We start from the raw sequence: 6,000 nt of genomic DNA, 5'->3' as shown, positions 1-6,000 counted from the left end.
GGGGCAGCAGGTTTCGGGGTGGCGACTCTCTCCAGTGAAGGAGGGGTGGGGGGCAGCAGGTTTCGGGGTGGCGACTCTCTCCAGTGAAGGAGGAGTGGGGGGCAGCAGGTTTCGGGGTGGCGACGTTCTCCAGTGAAGGAGGAGTGGGGGGCAGCAGGTTTCCGGGTGGCAACTCTCTCCAGTGAAGGAGGGGTGGGGGCAGCAGGTTTTGGGGTGGCGACTCTCTCCAGTGAAGGAAGGGAGTGGGGGGCAGCAGGTTTCAGGGTGGCGACTTTCTCCAGTGAAGGAGGAGTGGGGGGCAGCAGGTTTCCGGGTGGCAACTCTCTCCAGTGAAGGAGGGGTGGGGGCAGCAGGTTTCAGGGTGGCGACTCTCTCCAGTGAAGGAAGGGAGTGGGGGGCAGCAGGTTTCGGGGTGGCGACTCTCTCCAGTGAAGGGGGGCAGCAGGTTTGGGGACAGGGACTCTCTCTCCACGGAAGGAGGGGTGGGCGGCAGGTCTGTGGGGAGGGTGGAGACTCTCCAGAGGGTGAAGGGGGAGGAGTGGACTCTTTCGTCCAATCCCCCCAACTCGGAGCCCGGTGGGAAGCCCCAGAGTTTCCTCCTGCCCACACCCACCCAAGCGCAACGAAGCCCTTCCCCTCCGCTCCCAAGATGGCGGCGGCCCCTCCCCCCTAGATCCCAAGGGCTGGGGCGGGGCCCCTGGAGCCCGTCCTCCCGCAGCTGTGGCCAGGGACGGTTATGCGCGAGCGGGGCTGGCAGTTAGCAGGAGCGAGCGCGGCCGGGGCCCGAGCGGGGAGAGCTGCGCGCGCGCCGGGCTGGGCTCTGCTCTCCCTGGGTAAGTCGCGCGGCGGCGGCGGCGGCGGCTCGTGTCCTCTCGGCACGGGGCCGGCTGGGCTGTGGCAGGAGGCAGGCGGGCGGCGACGGGCAAACTTTCCCTGTGGGCTCTCGCTGCCTGGGCTCCGGCTGCTGCTCCGCGGCCATGTTGGGAGCCCGTGTCGCCGGGCTGGCGCGGGAGCTGCCCCTGTGGGGATGGGCAAGGCGCCACCCCGTCCTCGGGTGCGGGATCTCGGCCGACAAGCTTCGCCCGCGGGAGGTCGGTGGGGACGCCCTTGCCCCCGCATCTCCGCAGGGCAAGGTGCCGGAGCCGGCCCCATCCCCGCGCGGGCGGGTCACGGCGCCGCAGCGCTGGCAGTTGTAGGCGCTCAGCGCCCATCCCGGGCCGGTGCTTACTCACCCCTAGCCCCGCTGCAGGCAGCGCCAGCGGGCGGGACTCCGGTCCTGCCTCTCCGTAGGGGACGTACCGAGTGCCCGGAGCCCCCTGCCGCCCTGGCCCGGGGAGGCGCGTGCCCCGGCCGCGGGGTTCGTGTGACTGTCGGGCTTCCGGAGCCAGGAGACTCCCTGTAACTTGACGGCCTCAGTTATGGGAGAGGATTGTGACTGGAGGGGAGCGAGCTCCCCTGTATTTGTTACTTCGACAGGACCCTGTGGCTGCAAATCTCTCACTCGCTTAAACTGGGAACAGGGTCGGGCCATAGTCTTCAGTTGTCTGGATTTGTTGTTTCACTTCACTTAGAAACCGCCCTAAATTCAAACTAACCCTCCCCCCCCAAATCCTGGGTAGCTCTGTGGAAATAAATATTTGGATTTAGGGATTGAATTGGGGTTTGTGCACAGCATTTTGCAGGCCAGATTTTTTTTTTTCTTGAAAAAAAATTACATTTGTAATCTTGGCTTTTTTTTTTTTTTTTTTAAGTGTTTTGACAATCATGTATTGATGGCCTCTCTTTTAAAGTACCCTACTAAGGCTTTAAAAAGCGAAAGTGCTTAAGCATAGTGTGTGAAATTCATGAGGCATGTTGCAATTTTCCCCTTGAAGCAAATATATGTTCTATGACCCAGTAAACGCCAGCTGCCAGAAGAGGGATTTATTTGGAGCTGCATCGATATCAATATTGTATATCAGTATATACAGTGCCTATACAGACCAGCGTGCAGCCTGGTGTGTGTGGACAGACCTCTGTGCAAATGTGGAGTACCCTTGAATTCAGTGGCTCTCCATGAGAGTGTGGGGATCTATCTGCCTGTGTGTCATGTTACAAAATCTGGGCCTGAGCACTCTATAAATACAAAGGCTTCCAAACAAATGCAATGGTATATATTTACACCAGCATTCAGTTCCTGGCCACATTCTTCATGAATGCCTTTACTATTAATATATGAAGTTTTTTAAAAGAACAGATAGATGTTGACTCATCAAATCAGTATGAAGTTTCCATTAAACATAATCCTTAATTGGTACGCCATTTATTGTTACTCTGATCTCCTGTGGGCTTCCATGAAGACATTTGAATACATAGCAAATGGAAGATACGTGATCAAATATTTATCACTCCTTAATTTGAGGACTTTGCATAAATGTGATCTGTTTAAAGTTGTTTTCAGTATTGTTGTAGCCATGTTGGTCTCAGGATTTGAGAGACAGTGGATGAGGTAATATCTCTTATTGGACCAACTTCTGTTGATGAAAGAGACAAGCTTTCGAACTACACAGGTCTTCCTCAGGTCTGGGAAATGTCTTAGGGCTTGTCTTCATATACAGTGCTATAGTGGTGCAGCTGCAGCACGTTGTTGAAGGTGCTCTTACGCCGTCGGGAGAACGTCTACCGTTTTTGTGTAGTTTAATCCACCTCCCTGAGAGGCAGTAGTAACTATGTTGATGGAAGAAATTCTCCCATTGACCATGGGGATGTCTACAAAGGTGGTTAGGCCAGTATAACTCCGTCTCTCACTGATGTGGATATAGGTTGGTACGTCTATTGTATAGCCCTGGCCTTAAAGTGTGTGTTGACTATTATACTAAACTATGTTCCACTTTGTATTTAGTTGTATTTTCCCAGACCTGAAGAAGAGTGCTGTGTAGCTTAAAAACTTGTCCCTTTCATCAACAGAAGTTGGTTCAGTAAAAGACATTTTCACCCTCCTTGTCTGTTTTAAATTTAATCATTTATTCATAGATTTGATTAGAGGTAAGTAGTTATCCTAGACAAACTAAAGAGGGTTGAAACAGTTTGATATGATCACTAAAAATTTTTTTGTAACACTGCCTGAATCTTCTGTTTGTCAACGTGACTAAGTTTGTTAGTATTTCTGTAATTTATATATTGAAGTGTATATTTGATCTGTTTTAGGGGGAGGGATAGCTCAGTGGTTTGAGTACTGACCCAGGGTTGTGAGTTCAATCCTTGAGGGGGCCATTTAGGGATCTAGGGCAAAAATTGGGGATTGGCCCTGCTTTGAGCAGGCGGGTTGGACTAGATGACCTCCTGAGGTCCCTTTCAACCCTGATATTCTATGAATATCAGTCTCATTTTAAATGTGATGAGTTATTCTGAAAGCAATTCAAGAAAAAAGACTTAACCGTTATACATTTAAAATAAGGCAAAAGAAAGATTATTACTTTTAGTTGCTTTTTTCTCTTGATTTTGTGAATACTTTGTGATATTTTTCTATATTAGGAAATAACGAATGGCACGCCTAGTAAATACTACTTAGCGGCTACTTTAGTCTAAAATGTCCCACTTTTATTTAGAAATGTGGCTGCTGCCTAGCTACTGACTTTAATCCTTGACTTCATCAGTATTTTTAGTAAGCAAAGCTACTGCACATACCTGGAACTATGGATTAAGGATTCCTTTAATACATTGACTAAATTGACCATAGTGGGGTCTAGAGGCATCATAAGACTTCATATTCATTAAATTTGTTTGGTTACTCTAGAGACTGATATCTAATACTGCCAAATAAGTTATTTGAGTTTGTAATGCATTTAACATTTTAAATTAAAACAAGATGAATTAACACAATTAGAGAAGTGAGACTAAAATTAAATTGACAAACAAATTTTTGACTACTTCCTCCTGTTTCCCAAATAAGAAACTCAAATACTTGCTCAACTTCAAGGTCCCTGTTAAGATTTGTGCAGTTTAATTGGTTATTGTTAGTGATGGACTTCAGAGATGAGAGGGGGGGAAAACAATAACCGAAAATGTGAAAATGGCAGAAGTGCTAAATTACTTTTGTTTCAGTTTTCACCCAAAAGGTTAGTAGTGAATCTAACATTGTGAATGCTAATAAAAATGTGGTAGGATCAGTGGCTAAAATAGGGAAAGAAAAAGTTAAAAATTACATAGGCTATATCTATATCAGAGACCTTACAGAGGCAAAGCTGTACCAATGCAAGGTAAGGTCTCCTGTGTATGTAGTTCTCCTGTCAGCATAATTTAACAACCCCCCCGATGAGTGGCAGCAGCTATAGCAGCGGGAGAGCGTTTCCCACTGACATGGCGCTGTCCACATCAGCACATCTGTCGGTGTAACTTACGTTGTTCAGGGGTGTGAAAAAAGCTTTACTGACAAAGATGCTAGTGTAGACATAGCCTTAGACAAGTTCGATGTCTTAAAGTCACCAAGACCTGATGAAATACATCCTAGAATACTCAAGGAGCTGACTGAGAGGATATCGGAGCCATTAATGATTATCTTTGAAAAGTCATGGAAGACCGGAATGATTCCAGAGGATTGGAAAGGGGCAAATATTGTGCAATTAGTTTGCAATCACCTAGAAGATAATAAGGTGATAGTAACAGTCAGCATGGATGTGTGTTGGTTTGACATGATTTGTTCTTAACAGCTTTCTTTGACAGGGTTAACGAGCGTTTTGGATGGGGGGGTAGCGGTTGATGTGGTATATCTTGACTTTAAGGCTTTTGATAGTGTCTTACATGATTTTCTCATAAACAAACTAGGGAAATGCAACCTAGATGGTGCTACTATAAGGTGGGTGCATAACTGGTTGGAAAACCATTCCCAGAGAGTAGTTATCAATGATTCACAGTCAAGCTGCAGGGATCAGTTTTGGGTCCGGTTCTATTCGGTATCTTCATCTATGATTTATAATGGGATAGAGAGTACACTTATAAAGTTTGTGAACGATATCGAGCTGAGAGGGGTTGCAAGTGCTTTGGAGGCCAGGATTAAATTTCAAAATGATTTGGACAAACTGGAGAAATGGTTTGAAGTAAATAGGATGAAATTCAATAAGGACAAATGTAAAATACTCCACTTAGGAGGGAACAAACGTGCGCACACACACAATGGGAAATGACTGCCTAGGATGGAGTACTGTTGAAAGGGATCTGCGGTTCACAAGCTAAATGAGTCAACAGTGTAACACTGTTGCAGAAAAAGCAAACGTCATTCTGGGATGTAATAGCAGGCGTGTTGTAAGCAAGACACGAGAAATAATTCTTCTGCTCTACCCCGTGCTGATTAGGCCTCTGCTGGAGCATTGTGTCCAGTTCTGCGTGCCACATTTCAGGAAAAATGTGGACAAATTGGAGAAAGTCCAAAGGAGAGCAACAAAAATGATTAAAGATCTAGAAAACATGACTTATGAGGGAAGATTGAAAAAATTGGGTTTGTGTAGTCTGGAGAAGAGAATACTGAGAGGGGATATGATAACAATTTTCAAGTACATAAAAGCTTGTTACAAGGAGGAGGGAGAAAAATTCTTCTCCTTAACCTCTGAGGATAGGACAAGAATCAATAGTCTTCAATTGCAGCAAAGGCAGTTTAAGTTGGACATTAGGAAAAACTTCCTGTCAGGGTAGTTAATGGAATAAATTGCCTAGGGAGGTTATAGAATCTCCATCATTGGAGAATTTTAAGAGCAGGTTGGACAAACACCTGTCAGGAATGGTCTAGAAACTCTAGATAATACTTCAGTCCCCTGCACTCATGGCAGGACTGAGTCAGACTAGATGATCTCTGGGGTCCCTTTCAGTCCTATGATTCTATGAGATGCATGTTTCTTTGAACGTTCTTTTGCAGGGTTCTCATTAGTATGTGGTGTTGCTGCAGATGATCTGTAGTGCTTGGGCACAACAATATGAGAAAGTAGCATCTTTAGCTCTGAATTTAAACTATAACTTTAATTATACTTT

The 6,000-nt window shown here is 46.4% G+C and overlaps 1 protein-coding gene across 2 annotated transcripts in view; it reads left to right on the top strand.

Moving 5' to 3' along the window:
* Positions 1 to 514: 514 nt before the first annotated feature.
* PLEKHF2 (pleckstrin homology and FYVE domain containing 2) overlaps positions 515 to 6,000 on the top strand; it is a 44,857-nt gene continuing 39,371 nt past the window's right edge. The window contains exon 1 of one of the 2 annotated variants that reach the window (XM_038393219.2): positions 515 to 833. The gene's annotated coding sequence lies outside the window, so the exon portion shown is untranslated. Of the gene's footprint in view, positions 834 to 2,598; positions 3,025 to 6,000 lie in introns of those variants that run through there. The other variant, XM_043507575.1, reaches the window with a different exon arrangement.

The sequence above is a fragment of the Dermochelys coriacea genome, chromosome 2 (genome assembly GCF_009764565.3).
Source record: "Dermochelys coriacea isolate rDerCor1 chromosome 2, rDerCor1.pri.v4, whole genome shotgun sequence".
Lineage (NCBI taxonomy): Eukaryota > Metazoa > Chordata > Testudines > Dermochelyidae > Dermochelys > Dermochelys coriacea.
The sequence above is the reverse complement of the archived record's forward strand: the minus strand, read 5'-3'. Positions and strand labels throughout refer to the sequence as shown.